At 43.7% G+C, this 17006-nt stretch overlaps 1 long non-coding RNA gene across 1 annotated transcript in view; it reads left to right on the top strand.

Moving 5' to 3' along the window:
* Positions 1–398: 398 nt before the first annotated feature.
* The window catches only part of LOC147752854 (uncharacterized), a 54766-nt gene continuing 38158 nt past the window's right edge, over positions 399–17006 (top strand). Inside the window, exons 1-2 of the long non-coding RNA XR_015312960.1 lie at positions 399–5335; positions 5629–5719. This is a non-coding gene — a long non-coding RNA (uncharacterized LOC147752854). The remainder of the gene's footprint in view (positions 5336–5628; positions 5720–17006) is intronic.

The following is a 17006-nucleotide window of genomic DNA, read 5'->3' as shown; positions in this document are numbered from 1 at the left end:
GCACTGTCGCAGCTCGATCTCCGTCTGCTGCACCGTCCTGCTCTTAACACTCCTCCTCTCTGCTCCATCTTCCGGAAGGCCCTGACGATCGTCATCGTAGTGTCGGTCAGTCGGCTGGCTGGCTGGCTGGCTCTCTCGACTAGTTAGTTGGTCGACCAGTCACTGGCTGGACGGACAAACGGAAGACGGGGAAGGAACCAGAAAAAAAAATAAAGAGCAGACTAGCAGCAGCAGCAGCAGCAGCAAGCTATCGGGTCCATGGGACCCAAGCTAATGCTGGCGCAAGCACCCACCAGCGGGCGCCACCAGCCTGTCGCGCGGGGCTCGCGGAGGGAGAGGGACAAGGAGCGCGGCAAGTTCTCTTCCCGCTCTCACGGGCATCTCGCCCTTTCACAACAGAACAGCGACAACTGCGGCTAAGCCGTGATCGGGTGAGCTACAGATGAGCTCTGTGCAGCAGTAAATAGTCGCAGCGGCAGCAGCAGATGATATCACTCTGCTTCAGTCGCCCATCAGTACGCCGTTGTTTGTCGCAGAGTGTGTGTTTGAGGTGTACAAGCAACAGGAAGGATACAGCTAAAAAGCTAAGCGCTACATGCTAGCTAGGTACCGTCATTTCAATTGTGCTGCTAAAGGTTGTTGTTGTTGTTGTTTGTTTTTCGTCTTCGCCACCATCTCGTCAACATGGATTATACGTTGTTGAGTGCATATTGATAACGCGACAGGGAGCAAGTGTGCGAGAAAAAAAGAGGAGCTAGTGAGAAAACCTTAAACCTCATGCATACCCACGATTTTTAAGCGACCCAACGTTTTGTCCAACCGTTGTGAAAGGGAGGTTAGGCAACGAACGCATGTGTTTGTCAGTGACATTCGATTCTGTGTGTGAAAAAAAAGGCGAGGGTTTGCTACGTCCACTGCCGATGACGACGACAACGCCAAAAACGAATAGAAGATAACTATAGTCGCTGACTGTGGGCATGAACGCTTCCATATACGTGTGTGAATTTTGGAATATTTTTTGCTGTCAACTAGGTTCATTATCTTGCTTGCAAGAGTCGCAAACGCGGGCAGTAGCATAAATATCAGGATCTTAGGTTCAGTGCAGTTCGTTTTATGTTATGTAAAAAAATACACATCGGGTGCAAACGAGGACGTACGACGACTACCATAACGACGGCAGCGGCCAGTACGGCGACAAATTACGAGCCGACAAAATCTGCCCAGTAGTTACAATTGTTCGTAGGGACGTACCGACAATTGGTTAAAGCTGCCATCGACTGAACGACGATCTGATCTCCTCTCCGTCCCCCATTCGTCCGTCTCCTCGCCGCTGCCCTCTTCCCCTCGCCCCCCCCCCCGGCCGGTCTGGCCCAGCCTCGTCTGGTTCTTGGAGGAGAGGGAGCAAGCGTTGTGCTGCCGTTGCTGCTGCTGGTGGTATTGTGGAACAACGCAGTTGGCGGGCGCGCATGCATCAGCCTAAGCAGTCCAGCAGGCACCAGAAACGGCGGCAGGGCCTGAGAAAATCGGCCAGCAACGGGAACGAGAGCCGGAGCACCGTCGACGACGATATCAACACAATCAGCATCAACAGCGTTAACAGGACCCGCGATAGGCACAACAACAGGAACGGAACTACAGTAAATATAGTCACTATCATTCTCATCGACATCGGAATCACCAGCGGCATCAGTCATCGTCAGTAGCAGTGGTGTGGTACCTGTGGGGTGCTGGTAAAGTGAGGTGAGGTGGCCTGAGTAACTCCAGAAATTCGTCTTCTCCGGTGGCCCACGGCCAGGGCTTAAGCGACATGCACTGATTTCATTACGGCATAGGCGCCCGCGTTTAGTTACCGTTTCCCTTGGTTCTTTCCACCCATCGTTAGACGGCGCCTATATAGATCACCACTACTGCTGCTACCGCTCCACATAGTAATAATAATGATCATAAAGAATAACAGTAACTACATTTGTATAAGATAGACACAAAAAGGAAGCAGCAGTAATACCAATAAACACAGGATAACAAAAATACAATGCAGTGATAAACCGCCCTTACAAATTAAAACCAGGACAGCAATTCTAAAATAAGGACATCCTTATACAGTCATCGATCAACGTGAAACGCAATAAGGAAAAGGAATTCTTAAGTGTTAAAACGAGCAACAATCAACACTAATAGTAACTCGAAAATTCGAATCAACTATGGCCTTCTCGTCGAATTCAACAAATTAATTTTGACTGATTAAACTACTTGGCCTGATTGTGTCAGCTCGAAACGGCCAACCTATTTTTCTGCTGAGGCGAAACGACGGCAGCCGAACAATCGCCTAATAACCTAAACAGGTGGAAACGACACAAAAGACCTGATTAGAGAAGACCAGAGAGAGATTCGCTCATCGGATAATTGTCACGTAACTGTGAGCTTGCCAAATCAGCAGACCGAAGAAGCGAGCAACTACTGACTGACCTTTACGGCACGCTGACGCTTTTCGCTTCTCCGTCGCCCTCTGTTTCTACTCGTGACAATCGATGTTTTTCCTTTTCTTCGGGGCTGAGTGAGGGTATCCTGTTGTGGACGTTGTCGTCCCAGTGTGTGTGTGTGAACGGCCTCAGGAGACGTTGCCCGAGGCGCCCAGCAGGTTAGTGCTGGAATCTTGTAAAATGGCCCCTCTCGCTTGATCTCTTCTAGCCTACCGGTGTAGGCTTGCCGTCAACGTGAGCAACAGCCAGCGTGACGCTGTCTTTGTGGGCGTCCTATTATCCTATTGGCGAAAGAGATAAGCGCCACTTTACCACTGGCCAAAGTTTTTGACCCAAGTGTCCTGTTCGTGGTGCCTTTTAGTTTTGTCTTGCTAATCGGTTCTGGCCGTCACGTTCTCGCTATCTAGTTTAGGGCTCAGTGTTGGGGAACTTCGATTGGGTCAACAATCGCAAGAGCTCCGTTACAGTTCCTCAGCAGCTAGGCCGCAGCCATAATAACAACAGCAACATCAAGTACAACAAAAAAACCGAGAAAATCGGATATTTTGCGCTGCCGTTTGTCGCGTTGTACGGTATGCTTACCGTTACCTCATAACAACTGCTGCCAGGTGAATCACTGCCAGGTGCTCTATAGTGAGTGGATCGCATACATCCTCACATTATTGGGTGCATGTGTGTATGTGCTATGACGCCGATCATTCTCAGCACCTAGTATATAAATACACAAATATATTCGAGCCCTACTAGGCCCTTTTACCGTAACTAGCTTTGCCTATAAAAATAATAACCAAAGGAATCAAACTTGCCGTCGTCTCATCTTCGTCTCGTCCTATTTGTTGTTGTCGTCGTCGTCCTATTTCAGTTGATTCTTGTAACAGTGTGAGTTGCTCTCTGTCGCTCCCCGACTTTGCCATCGTTGATGTCTCAAAAGTGTCAAGTGTATTGTTCTTTCTTCATGCCTCTGTGAAGTGCGTGACGGAATAATTTTTCTCGCCAACTGGATTACTAATCATCCGTCTGACTGCTACTGCTATTTGTCGCGGAACGATAGAGAAAGTGTTTGTATGATTGTGCCGACCGCTATCGACAAGCTGACTCGTATTTATTGCACAAAGAACCACACAGGATACGTCATTTACCGTGCGCTAGAGAATTATTGCAACCTAAGAAGCCAACTGGCGGCAGCCCCGTGTCATTGCAACAACGACAACAGCTGCAAAACCAAGAATAGAAAAGAAAACAACAACAGCAGTAGCAACAGTAGCTAGTAAAACAGCTGCACCAGCACGGGGCCACCACCCTCTTTTGTACCTCCATCACCTCTGCGTCGTAGATCCCCTTCCTTTTTCTTCAAACGGCCTTCATTTCTGAGCGAAATTTCTGTGACGAAGCATCAAGCACCTTTTGATGAAACTGCTATCTTCGCAATTCGGTCGTTTATGTTGCTGAAGTACGCTGTTCCTCATTAATACGTGTTTTCATTAGTTGATGTTGTGTTCGTTGATGATACGTTTCTAGCGGATACGCTACAAGCGACCCGTTGTTTGCCTGTGTGAGTGCGGCACTGTCTTAGTCATTTGTGTACAACATACCAGAACAACATTAACGATATCTGCTGTTACAACGACAAAGCTGAGGAGAACAAGCTATTGCTAATCATACAGCAGCGCCACGAAGCCCTCGACGACATTACATTCGCCAGTCGGCTATTATAACACGTTTGTGTTCAGGAGGTCGTCAGCCAAACAAGCCTGGCTGTTGTTATTGTTGTTTGTTGGTTGGTTTGTTTATAAAATAAGATCAAAGAAGAAGGACGTAGATTTTCGCCAATAAAATCATCACCATAATTCGACGCTTTCATTGGACGGCGTTTTACTTTTAACGCGCTACGACGTTTGATTGTATCTGCTATAGCAACGAGACCCAAGTTGTCGCTATAATAATTTGAGTTATCACTGTTCCGAGCAGATCATAGAATTAATATAAGCCTTTAATACCGACTGCTCACCCGATCGCAGTAATTACTTACGCTCAGCTAACAGGGACAACAACGATACTAATAATAACTCGTGCACTCGTATAGCAAGCACAAGCCGACGTTTTTTTTCAACAATACTTATTATTACCAAGGAAATAGCAAAACGTCAGAAGGAGACTGTAATTTGGCAGAATAAGCTACAGCAGCTGTTGTGAATACGCCCCTTAACCTTTTCTGCCCTGCCCTCTTCTGCCTCGACCGCTCCTTCCCGTACCGGCATTCGAGTGGGGTTCAGATTACCGTACCGGTGGTGATTGTGGGTGCTCTTCATCGTCATACAAATACAGCTACCGATACTACGATAATAACAATTATTACGATTGTCTGTAATTGTTGTTACTGTTGTTACTAAGTCTTCGAAGGGGATTAGCTGTCAGGTACCCTTTTCTTTACTTAATTGTTGTTGTTGCTACTACTGCTGTTGACGTTTTCACGAAGTTCGTTCCCAACTTCGATCACCGTCATAGACACGGTCCGATAGACGAACATCATCTGTCACTTCAGTTTTTCTATTCATCAATTAGTATCATCTGTATTATCATAAGCTTGTTCATTCTTATCGGTTATCATTACCGTCGTTGTCAGCGATCCCTCAGCGACGGCAACAACAACAATAAACGGAACTGTATCATCAACGACGACGACGACGACGACGACGACGACGACGACGACGACGACAACAATAACAACAGCGTTATAAAAAAAAACCACAACAGCTTAATTTTCGGCAGGCTGCGGCAACGCACTGCCATGCAACATCATCACACTGCCATCGCCGCCAGGAGCGCGGGCGCTCTCTTTGGAGTCATCGTAACAGGTGGGTGAACTTTTGCTGCTACTACTGGGTAGTGGAGTATGCGACAGAAACAGTAGAATAGAGTAAATAGAGGACAATGACACAACCGTGTACGGATTACGCATAGTTTGCGGGTTCCACATATTTGTTTTCTGTTAGGTAACTTAAAAGTGTTTACCTACAGATCTTATTATAAAGGCAATCCGGCGACATTGATGATGTGGGCAAACTTCATAGACTAGCGTCACCCTTGAATAATTCCCCCCCTAAAGCGGGTACTGGATATTGTTGTTGTTGTTGTTGTTGTATTGTAGAGATTGTTGTACACATGAAGCGTACATCAATAATCAGCGATTATTGTATACTATAGATGTGTCGTCAGCCCGCCATCAACGACACGTACAGGTGAGTGCTATGGCGTATATGTTTATAAAGTGAAACGAAGTTCTGCTAAGTCCTTCATATTTATCTAAGGCATCCGGAGATTAGAGAACTTGTGAATCTGCGGCAATTCATAATGATTAATGATACATTAACGATGTACAAATGTGTTCCAGTCGAGTAATGCAGAGAGTTGTCGCCTGCACTAATAGCCACTAATAATGACAATAATAAATATGTTTATTATCATTGCTGGCCTTCCGGTTTATTAAACAAGGACCCTTAAAGGATCCTGATTAAACCGAGGCTAAGAGAGGCTAATGAAGAAATCTCGGTATATTTAAGTAACTCCAGCCCAACGTTTTTGTTACTATTTTATGACTGCGGTCAAGTGCAATAGCAATAGAACAACGTTGGATCGACATTGAACAAATAATAGGAATAGCTCAGTAGAATTATAAGATGGTAACATAAGAGGTCCTGCTGCCATTCGCGCTGCTTCACATGTCAAACAGATTGCCTTTAGAACCTATATAGAGGCTTGTCGGAAGGTTCCTCGAGGTGGAAAAACGAAGCAAGCTAGTTTCTTGAAGCGCCCATTAGGTCGAATCCAGTCTAGGCCCCGAGCGAAATGCTCTATAGAGCCATGCTAGGCGGAGCTTCTCCGGAAACCGGAGGCCCAAAAAAGACTGCCTCAGAAATGTGTCAGATCCGCACACCAAGTGCGGGTCTGGCACATTTCTGATACATACAAAGATTCGCCCGTGATCTAGAAAGCACTCATATTTAAAATATGTGCGTTTCGAAACATCGATAGTTGCTTCGTTTCCAATCTATCCATATCATTTGTTCTTATAGGATATTGGTTATTCTCAAATCTTTAGGATTTCTGTTATATCTGTATTGTTACTGGATGAGTACTAAACACAAGTTATTGTCTGGCTGTATGACTAAACATGAATTGAAGGTTTTTTTTTAGATTTACGATCACTTATTGCACTGAAGACTGTCACAACATTGGCATCGCTGAAGCACAAAAAAACTTATTAGAGATGCTAGTGTGTAAAAAAACTTGCACGCCAGTCGGGGTGAGAGCATAGTTGCGGAGGCCGCCAGTAGATGTATTGCTTTGGAAATCGCTAGTACATCACTCTATGTGATTCATTTGCAGCTCTCTTATGCGGCAGAATAGTTACGTACTGCCTGATCTTCGATCACTAATCTGAAGTTAGTATTTAAAATATGAACATATGCTTTTTTTTTTAAAAATAAAATACTGGGAGATAGTCTGTTCGAAACTAGACGCTATTAACATCCCAGGAACAATGGCCGTCGTCGGTCTAAGGGACACCGATATGGAGCTCATTCTTCTAATTAACCAAATGATTCCTTAAAATAACCTCGTGTAGTAGTGGTTTGTTAGAGGCCACACAATTATCCTATTGTATGTTCGCTTGACAGAGGATCGTCGCTGTCAATAACAAAAATAAAATAACTGACTCAAGCGGTATTGAAGATGAATGCAGATTCAACTCCGGATCTTCGCGCCTTTACGTTTTTGCTGAAATTTTTCTTAGCATAGCAGCTTTAAGCGAAAGCAGCAGTTTTCTATTACTTCCTAAACGTGTACAACACGTGTACGTTTGCTGAGCGTCACCATATACAAATACGATTAAAAAAATTGAACTTTGGCAATTTATCGACCCTTTAATTTTAGTCTAGGCCTCAAGTCGGTTACACTGACAATCGATTTCTAATATGCATATGTCGTACTCTCGCGTTTATGATCACTCTGTAAATAAAATGTAGACATTTGCTTTGCCCACTGCCTAAATCTGAACTTTGAGTAACTATTTACATTGCACCGACCCAGGTTCTGTTTGCTGAGTATATGCCTAATCGAACAAAGTATTGACTATACATTTGACACATATAAACTTGCCACCCGGTCTCCCTAGTAGCATCATCCGTTGCAACGGAAATCTTACACCGAATGATCGTACATGAGCCAGCCCAAATTAATACTAGGTTCTGATACATATCGGCCTTTTACTGGACCAATCAGGCTAGAATGTCGTATTAGGATGTAGTTTCGTTTTTTATAAAGAAAAATGGTAGGGAACTACCTACGTGAATTTGAATGATCAAATCAACAGGACTTTTTCGGATTGAATTTAATCCTGGCGAAAGCTGTACAGTTTTGTGCCATGTAACAGCAATACCATTATGTACAAAGAAACCGAATCCAAATGTTCCAGAAAAGTCGTTCCAATTTGCGCCTATAGCAAACGATTCTCATTTGAGTACAACGCTTTACTAATTATTACACATATGCTAGCAATTTTTCGTATTGACTTATCACTAGAACCGGCAAAGCACAGTTTCCCCAGTATAAACAGGCTGTAAAGAACTTGTAGCGAAAAATCTATCCGTTTCTCTATAGCCTGAACTATAAAGCGACTTGACAGGCAATATCTGCTCGACAACATGAGTTGCCATAGCAGTAATTATATTTTAGATAAAATGTGTGCATTTGTGAGAACTGGGACAGAATACAGTGCCGAGGAATTTTAGAGAAATAATGGGTGGAAAATAATGACTCACCTGTAGCACCACTTGCGATAGGGGCAGCAGCGACGGTTTCAACCATGTTGATGACGGCAGTAGTGATGCTGGGTTAATGGGAAGAGCGCCTGCATCTCTATCCCAGGCCTTGTCGTCTTTGAGGGTCGTCGAGAGATCAGGGCGCCGACCTGATGGGGGGCAAATAGAGAAGGAAGCCGTTGATCAACGTGCCATCTTTGCAAATCGTACACGAATCCCCACCACCGCCCCCCAGCAGCGCTAGCGACACCCCGACAGACCAGCTGTTCCTCTTGCTCCTCCCTCTCGTCATCGTCGTTTTTCCTCCATCAATTGCAGTGGTTGCCCGTTGCTCCATCTCTAAAAAAAAGAAGTCGACGCCGGTCGTCTTTGTAATTACTTTCGAACATAACAGCAGCACTCTGAGCGATGCGGAGACGGGCTGTTAAGTGAGTTACCAGGGAAGCGCGTAGACGGCAATTCGAAGCGCTGCTTTCGCTCTAGGAACTCAATAGCAGTCCTCTGTGAACGAATGTCCTGCGGAAAACACGAAATGTGAAAAGCAACAACGACGACACCGCTCATATGTGCTAGTTATGATCGTCGTATGAAGAATATCTAACCTACATGCTCGCCTGTCTTTGAAGTGTGACCAGGCTGTCATAAAGCAGATAGAAAAACATGTCCCGTAATCACAGGATGTCGCCACCGCTCAGAATGCACGTACACTTCGTAACGAACAAAGTCTACAATGCTTGTACACTGCGTATCACGTTTTACTTGCGCGGTTGCATTCTGGCAAGATTTAGTTTCAAGCGGTGACCATAATGGCGACTAATGCTTGGAGCGGTTTTTCCATCCGTCGAATGCTGAAAATGAAGCCAAGACGCATAACTCGTAACACGCCATCATGCTCTTCCTCATTCGCTTATTGCTCTCCCTTTTGCACGTCATCGTCATCACCACGACCGGCGTCGCCGCCACTGTCGCACCCAGTCGAAGATGATTGATGCAGGGGTAAAATGGGTGCAAAGGACGATTTTCTGCTGTTGCACTAAGCAATAATCGCCACTCTGAGTGCGCTACCAATGCATGTTTGGGTGTATGCGTGTGTGCATCTGTGTACATATCTATACGTTAATAGTTTAGCCACCGCCTAAACGGACAGGGCGGCCATGATAGTGAAATATTGCAATGCAACAAGGACAAATAGGGCGTTAATGCTCACCAAAAAATAATAAGGCAGTTCGTCTATGTTAATCATAAAAGTGTTTGAAAATGCGCAAGTAAAAATCTTTTATATACCTGTACAATACCTAGGCTATATTAATTATCTATTATTGTTACAACCGTATCATACGTGGCTATGAGCAACACCCATTGTAACAAAGGCAGATATGGATCTGCACAGCTCCTTGTGAGCTGCTTCGAGGCACACAGGAAACATTAAGTTAAGTTAAATAGAAGAGGAAAAAGCGCGTGAATTTAGCTAGAACGGTATGTGCTTTGGATAACCGCTAATCGCACAGATAATGGTCCGCTTCAGAGATCGATAGTTGTAACAACAGCTGCAGCTGCAGCAGCTGCTGCAGCTGCTGCTACAATAAAGGCAAAGGCTTGCGATGATGGAACGTAACGGAATAGACGAGTGATGGCGCCGTCGACGCCAGCCGAGACCGTCGCGCCTCGTCGTGTGGAAACGCGAGTCCCGCCATTTTCCCTCACTCTTTAACGGGAAAGGGAAAATCTGAAAATTGAGCTTCTTGTCGTGTCTTCGTCGTCTTCGCTGACGCAAGTGTAACCATTTTGTTGTCACCTTTTTGCTCTTGTTCTCGCCCAGGCTACCTTGCTGTTTCTGTGCAGTGGGCGGACGCTCTGTAATTTACCGTGTGATGTTGACCATGGCGGCGGCATATGATAACACTGAGAAAAGGGGAAAAGTGAGTGCCTACAATATCGCATATGTTCCTCGTGTCGACTTTAAGCTTCAGCCGGCATCGAGTTGGACAACAGCTAATGAATGTAGGGCTACTGAGCGAGCGGTCTATGTATTTGATTGATGTAATTTGTATGTAATTGAGCGAAAGTCAACGTACTATATAGATCAGTTTGCTTAAAGTCGATTAGCTTCCTCAGCGAAAGATTCGGTTCATCCAATTGGGTTCTTACAGTAAGATTTTTTTTAAAAAAGTCTAGAAAACTTATGGCTCGTAAGGAGGCGTTGGCGAGCAAGGTGGATAAATCAGCAAACTCGCAATTGTGTTGTGTTCTTGGGTTCGGTTCCCTCTCAATTGAGGCCTGGTGAGTTCTTCGACTCCAATTTATTATACACCTATTTTTGATCAGTGTCAGCGCACTATTACGTTTTCGAAACTGGTCTTCACCGTAACAGAGATATTGAGAAGAACAATGGGTTCATTCTTGCTATATTATTAAACTATATTCTTGCTATATGTTTCGTTAGTATAGTTACGTTTGAAAGCCACGCGAATATTTTTGATATATCTTCGAGCATATACAAATGTGGTAAAACGGTCTAATTCATAATTTTTATTTATTTCAAATAAACTCTAAATGTGTTGCTTGAACAGTTACTTAAAATGTTGTTATTTTTGTTTATATGCAGTCGACTTTTGTCGTTTCAAGTCATCACTGCTGGCCGTTACAGAAGTTAATTTTACGATTTTGTCGGACACATGATTTGGAAATATTGGACAGGTCGTAAGAGACCACGAGGAAACCGTGTTATATTTTTGATAATCAATAAACACCATTTGTATCAGTGGTTCAGACAAAGTGCTTTCTGGCTGGTTCTTAACAAGAAAGCTGTTTGTGTCCAACAATATGGCGTCCAACTCATCTCTCCATTATTTATTCGCGTATTCATATGCGTATGCGCGTTCTCGTTTGTAAGCTATTGCGCATAGATACGCACCTAAACAAGCGGTAACTAAAATCGTTCTTTCTGTGTCGATAAATCGCAGCGAGTTAATTGATTTGCTGATCCCTTCGCAGGGTTCGGTTATCTGTCAGTCGCAGACTGTGTACCCATTTCTTCAATCAATTCGATCGAGAAAGTACTACTAGTCGAAGCTCTATTATGGTCTACTAGTATTGCTAGTGGATGTCTACGATTATTGTTTACGAACAGCGGTTTCGTCAATGTTCATCACATAAAGTACGTCTTATCAGCTATCGAAAAACGAGAGCTAACAACAGTGAATATCATAGAAGCATGTGCAATAGACGAAACAGGGAGATGGCTACACTGGAGTATTTCGTCATAAATGTTCGTTACCTCGTCTGCCAGGTACTAGGAAAGCCTGACTGACGGGTACGGGGATTGTCCTTCTGCCGTGACTGATGCTACGGGGCAACAGCTAATAATAGCGGCTAATTGGCCGAAATTGCTTTAAAATGGGCATTGCCGACTACCCGGTGGCGGACACAGTAGCACAATTCGGTTGGATAGCGGATGGAGCATTCACTTGTCAATTGGTCAAATTAAGGTACTGGACAGCTTGACATTCAACCCAGAGATATTAGAACCAATGACAAAAAGGCATTGAAAGCTGCATAAGGCAAGACAAGTCGAAGCAACGTCAAGTTAGTAGAGGGTCGTCCTATTGTTGTCTGCGCAGATAATATTTTTGCCACTGTCACAATTTGCCCTTTCCTCCATGTCAGTGTGTAAGAGAGATTCGGAAAAGGCCCTCTTCCTTGCTGAAGGGGGGGGGGGGGGTGCTTGCTCAATTGCCTGCGTCCTATTAGCTTTTACGTGAGCGTCCTCCTTGGTAGCTGCACGGTGAAGTGTACTCGCTCTCTGGTGGGGCAGACTGACTTTGGTTGTCAGACAGGTAGATAAGTGTGGTTCCTGCTGATGCTGCTGGCACCAGTAGAACTGCTAGCGATAGTGCAGGACGTGTGCGTATGCGTGCGTGAGCGTATGAGTTACCTCAATGGCAACGTTCCCGTGCACTTCGTTTTGTATATATATTTTTACACTTCCAAGTATCTTTTTTGCTGGCGCACAAACGCAGCAGCAGCGTAACAGGAGCTATTAGCGTACGTATATATATACACATATGTAATGTACGGAGGGCCGCAAGTATTAGTTTTCTCTTCGGAACCAGTTGAGCGTCTGTGTATGAGTGTTGCATTTCCTTTGCGTATCTGCAGTAGAGAACAGATCGATGTACCACTCTATAGAACTGTGAGTGCGTGCCCGTCGTTTCTGCACTGGATTGAATTCCGAGTGGTGCCTAACACTGTGTGTTTCTGTGTGATGTTATTTTATAGGGGCAGGCAAGAGGGCACGCATCGAGGAGGGGAGGAGAAGGGGTAAATAAGAAAAAGATGAAATGGAAAAAGCGCTACGGGTCCTTGTCGAGCTCTAAGCTTAGGATAAAGAGAGAGAGAGAGAAGGGAAAACTACATGCGTATAAAGGGCGAACAGTTAGTAGCTCTGAATCCAACCTCCTACAAGTTTAAAGCAGACTGTTTGTACCGCCAGTTGATTGCTGGTTGTCGTGACTTATCCGCTCTGCCAACCTGCTTGTGCACTACAGCTGTATAAGCGGAGGGCATAACTATTCTAGACCTCGAAGTCTACATGCGAAATAGAACAAGTTTCGGCGTCCCTAAGTTTTGACGCAAAGCTATTTACTGCCGCTAGCTTCTTCACCTCAGCTTTACTTACCTTAGACGCTTTTCGATCAGTTGTAGTTACCTATGTATGTAACAACAACACGCAGCAGGTTCGAATCAGATCAGCAAAACCAGTCTAAAAGAATGGTGATGCAATCCGTTAGGCTAAGAGCTAAGCCAGACACGCACACAGTTAGCCCCTTTCCTGCCGAAAGTTGCGAGGTTCACAGGCGATGACATGGTGTAAATGAAAATATATTTGGATATTACTGGATAGTGCAGTCGGTCCTCGTACGAGGTAGTAATACTTCAAATAGACCTTATGCAATGCATCAGAGAAAGCACAAAACATCCGAATCAACATTATGTACGATAGCTTGAAGAGAACGTAGAAGCTATGATTACAAACGATTTCCGGGATTCTGTGTATTTTCACAGGAAGTTGCTATAATACAATCGATATCCGAAGAGGAGACGTGGAACACATATTGATTGCATCGATCTTTGGGTACACCGAAAGCGTACACACGCACATGACATACAACTATGTCTGATTGCTCATTTTCCATGTACGTAGCCGTATGGACGTATTATTTTAGGTTCGTATAGGTTTGCAATCGTTGCACGGGCACTTCTGACCGACCCTTTGCAAGTGATGGCAAGGGCGGTACGCACACCTTAAACAACAGCGCTGAACCCTAGCAATGTGTAACAGGCGGTTGTAATAGCGATCAAAATAAATATAATCATACGTCGTTGCCTGAAGTTCATAGTACCACTCAGTTGCGACTGTCAACGACCCCGAGCTTTGCTTTTAGTCATTTCTCGGTTAGACATTTCTTCACGATCCCGTCAAAATTAAGTTCGGGTGCAGGGTTAAAATAGCTAGGGCAAAAACCTGGTAATGATAGATCTGCAGCATAGGTGTCACTTCTTTTTCGTATCTCTGCCGGGTGCTGATTGCAACATTTTGTAGATAGAGAACAGTCTTGTTCCTCTCGAGGTTTTCTTACCGTGGTTCTTATCCGTGTTTGAAGTCGTGTAAATGCGTTCTTGTGAATTCTCCGATAAGACAAATAGAACCTCGGAGTTTCGGCGGAATGAAGAATGACTGTGTATAGTTCGAACAGAGCCAGTACGTTTCGGCGGTTTGGCAACAAGTACGTAAGGTCTGAAATGTTATTGACAGCCTAATCTTACTCGAGGGAGCGACTTGTTCTTTATGAAATTAGAGTACGACCCTTCAGACACATTTATCTAACAAATAGCCAACGTAGTCATTCTTTTCGGCAGTGAGTGTTGCTTGATCGAAGTTCTTCATGGATCTGACGACGCACGAAGGCGAAGTTAAGTGGGCTTACTTTCGGCTGTGATTCCCTTTTTCACTTTATACACCTTTTACACAGTGGGCATATATACGTATGCTCTACTAAATGCCATAAAACTAATCATTTTTTGACATGACTTATGCTAGGCGCTGGCTCAGTTTATAAGGCGACAGTATTTGTGATGTTGCTTAAAAATAACTTAATGAAATTTCTTTAAATTAATCAAATAGAAAAAGAATACTGTTCAGATGAACTACTGAAGAAGTGGTCTTGGCTCAGTTTTAGCTGTTGGTCTTTTCTTCAGACGCAGAAGTAGCTTCATAACCTTCCTGCTTTTTTTCCCCTCTCTCATTTCGAGCTGAACGTCAGACAGGCCTAGCTTCTACAATATCATTTATCGTAGTACAATAAATCACGTACTTAGCAAATTGAAGGTTGCGTGAAGGGGTAAATAAGCCATCAACAGTCACGCACTACAATCAGCCATTACTATTTCGCTTAATGGTTTCAACTGATGCCCAGTGTCGAAAATACTATACAGCGATAACCACGACCAGAAACAACAATTGCCGCCGTGTTATTATCGTCCCATTCGTAGTTAGCGTTTTGTTGCTACTATACAACAATCACTGTGAACTAGTATAAGGCTAAAGTGATGCTAGTATAAAGCAAAGTTTGTGCCGGCAGCATCGGTGCATCCTCGTCTTGAGAACAGTTTAGTAATTATAGTGACCATTACCTTTGATAATTGACGTTATCATTATTACTGTTCCATACTACCTCAAACCATATCACTGCAAGCAAAAAACCGTTCTAATGGTAAATCACAGTGTCAATAACGTACATCGAAAAAGCTTTCAAGTCACCCACGACCAGTTCTTCATGCTTATTCTTCTTCATGGATACATGGATCTTAGTCTATTGTTTAATCAAAATCCCCGGTAATATTTCTATAAGAGTGAATGTTTCCGGATGGATCAGTATTACATATATATATGTTCTTTTATCGGTCAGCTTCAGTGAGCTATTTGTGCTAAGTGAATTTCGGATCATCAACGAGATGGAGCGTTCTGTCATTTTCTGGGACCGGGAGGTATCTCGCTAGCTGCAAATTAATATATATATATATAACGTATATAGAAAATTCGCTGCCATTGGCTGTCACAGACTTCGTAGTCGAGTCTCCCGTCGGTTGAACAGTCAGTCAGTCAGTCAGTCAGTCTGTCTAGAAAATTAGCCATTACATGGTAGGGTTTGATGAAATAGTTCCTGTCGTTGCTCCTGGATACAACTGGCATATTCGACAGAGTGTGGTCTATGATAAAGCGGACACGCTATCGGCATAAGGAGAATACATGTGGCCTATACATTAATCGCAGAAGGAGCCCGATTGACAGCAATTGCTACCATGAAACCGCTGATAACGGTAGTGGGCTACAGTTGCAATTGGTGGTGCGGATAACAGTTAAAATGGGGATTGATGAATCTTTGTGCTTTCCCTTCTTTTTCCTTTGCCGTAATTGGTGTCCGTCTGCCTGTTCGGGTCTGTGGGTCTTTCTACTACCTAGATGTGTAGCTTAATGTGGGCTTCCTTCCCTGTTAGGTGAATGCTCAATTTCCCCCCGTGACGACGGCTTTCATAGCCCTATTGCTAGCGCAACTGTAGGCCGTTAATGTGTCGAAGCATAGGTCTCACACTAATCTCATTGACCCCATTTCGACTCCTACCAATGCCTTAATACTAAGAGGAAAGAGGACGCATATTGGAAAGGCGTCTTTCGTTCTCGTATAGACAGTCTCGGTAAGTGAAATGCGGTCAGAGCTAGATGAGGATGAAAACGATTCTCCTTTTATGTGTACATGTGTACGTTTAGCTGTTTGCTATAGCTGACTTCTAGTTGTCTATTGCTGCGTTGGAGGTGGTAGTTCTTCGCTAGATGGTTGGGCGGTCAGCCTATTATAGTTAATGAGACTCGCTGTTTTTGTTATTTTTTTTGCAAGGTCGAAAATTCTAATTGTAAAAGTAAATATTGAAACAATACGTTTTCATCTAGATTATACTAATTTACGACTTCATAAAGCATTGTAAATTTTGCTTGGTAGGGCAAACTTTATTAAACGGACGGTTATTCTGAAGTTGCTGGAAGGCAACATAAATAGACGTGCTATAATATAATAATAATAGGCCGAGTGGCAAGACCAATTAAAATGCTAATCGTCCTAAATTCAATTAAGAAATTAGTCGGAAAACCCATTGTAGCGATTTTTTTTTTATCTAGCCCTCGGTCGGCTAACATGTGCTAAATAATAGCGGGGCTATTTTTATTTAGCCAGCAGATATTTGATAGATTGAATTGTCACTAATACCGTTTGCGCTAAAACCATGCGATAGAAACATGTACCATACATCTTTGGATATAATATTTATAAAAAAGAAAAGCTCGTGACAAGATCAGCTACGGTATCGTACGATGTTTTAATAAATAAATTAATAATTCCGTACATTATATTACGTAGCATAGGATATTGTATCTGGTAGTGCCTTGTTGTTGTTGTTGTTGTTGTTGTTGTTGTTGTTGTTGTTGTTGTTGTTGTTGTTGTTGTTGTTGTTGTTGTTGTTGTTGTTGTTGTTGTTGTTGTTGTTGTTGTTGTTGTTGTTGTTGTTGTTGTTGTTGTTGTTGTTGTTGTTGTTGTTGTTGTTGTTGTTGTTGTTGTTGTTGTTGTTGTTGTTGTTGTTGTCGTTGTCGTTGTTG

Source organism: Varroa jacobsoni, unplaced genomic scaffold, assembly GCF_002532875.2.
Source record: "Varroa jacobsoni isolate VJ856 unplaced genomic scaffold, vjacob_1.0 scaffold_937, whole genome shotgun sequence".
In the NCBI taxonomy this organism is placed as follows: Eukaryota; Metazoa; Arthropoda; class Arachnida; order Mesostigmata; family Varroidae; genus Varroa; species Varroa jacobsoni.
This window is presented reverse-complemented; position numbering and strand designations above follow the sequence as displayed.